Source organism: Rhyacophila brunnea, unplaced genomic scaffold (genome assembly GCF_057557595.1).
Source record: "Rhyacophila brunnea isolate RB1 unplaced genomic scaffold, BYU_Rbru_1.0 scaffold_77, whole genome shotgun sequence".
Lineage (NCBI taxonomy): Eukaryota > Metazoa > Arthropoda > Insecta > Trichoptera > Rhyacophilidae > Rhyacophila > Rhyacophila brunnea.
Window position 1 is genome coordinate 1,159,638 of NW_028233347.1, and position 1,539 is coordinate 1,161,176.

Here is a 1,539-nt window from a genome sequence, read left to right on the forward strand (position 1 = left end):
TGTCGAAAGAAGAAGGCCACACTTCAGAAGTTATGATTCGTCATACACATGTTGTCACCACTAAAACAGGGATATTCTCTATTTACGTATACAAATAATAAATTTTATTTTATACAGTCTTTTATAATACATTGTTTTAAATTGTTTAGATAGTGTAGTATGCATTAATGTCTTATAAAAGTAACTTATATTTAAAATCAGTAGAAGTATTGTGTTGTTCCCTTATTAAGAATGCTATAATATTGGATGGGTCATTATAATAGAGAAAAGTATAAGAAATTAAACGCTTTCAAAGAAATGTACAGCTTACGCTCTTAAATTTTTAATTCATGGAACAAAGAAAACTAAGTATGTTTAAAAAAAGTAGCTGTTTATACAAGAGACAAAGTAATATAAATATAAAAAAAAGACAATAGAATTATAATAAAATTATGCTATTATAATTTCAGACTGATAATTTCGTATAAATGATCAAAATTTACAGAAAAAAATTCTTTACGTATGATGTGTTTGCAAGAATCTTTAAATTCGCTTGAATTTGTATAATATAATGAATAGCGATTCTAGACAACATTTATCCTTTGTAACCAAGGTATTACACAAAAAAATATGTAAAATAGTATTTCAAAGTCGATTTGGATCACAATATAAAAAAAACTTAAAAAAACGATCTACATTGCTAGATGTGCTATTTTATTGGAATGATCATATAATTACATATGCATAAAATAAAATTATTTAAATTCTTCACGTATATGGATGGAGAAAAAGATAAATCTGTCGATTCATAAACGCAAGATTTTCATTAAATTTATATAAAGATAGTTTTTGTTTTTCTAATTTTTAAGATGAATTTTTTTATGCATGTGGATCGAATATTGTTGTGCAAATGTTTTATTGCCGATCTTGATTTAGAAAGTTATGTAATGCAAAAAAAATAAGCTCGACGTATATTGATATTCACAAGAATATTTAAGTCATTATCTAAAGCTTCATATTTTTTGCATTATAGCAATTTTTCAAAAAACAGGTTAAAATCATCAAAATATAATTTTAAAATGGTATAATCAAATCGAAACATACCAAACAATATAATTAATACCGAAAAGTTATTTCTGTGGTTATCCGACATATTGATCTATATGATAAGAGCTTCTTTTTTTTTAATTCAAAGCATAACTATTTATACTTAGTCAGCAATCAAATTGTGCGTAAAAATCAATTGAAAATTTTTTTATTCAAGATTGAACACCCATTAAAATATCTTTTCATTCATATACGTTGTTAGTATCATCAATTCGATGATATTTTTTACACAAAACCAAAAATTGATTTAAGAATTTTCGGATTTGCTGTTTATTATTTTTTTACAACAAAAAACAGATTCAAATTTATTGTTTAGCTAGTAAGAAATATGTGATTTCTATGTGCACGAGTTTTTATTCATTGATTCTTAAAAGCCTTCATAAAATGTATTTAAGTTATGATATTGCATTTTAAAAGAATTTTATTGTATAAATTTTCATATAATACTTATAT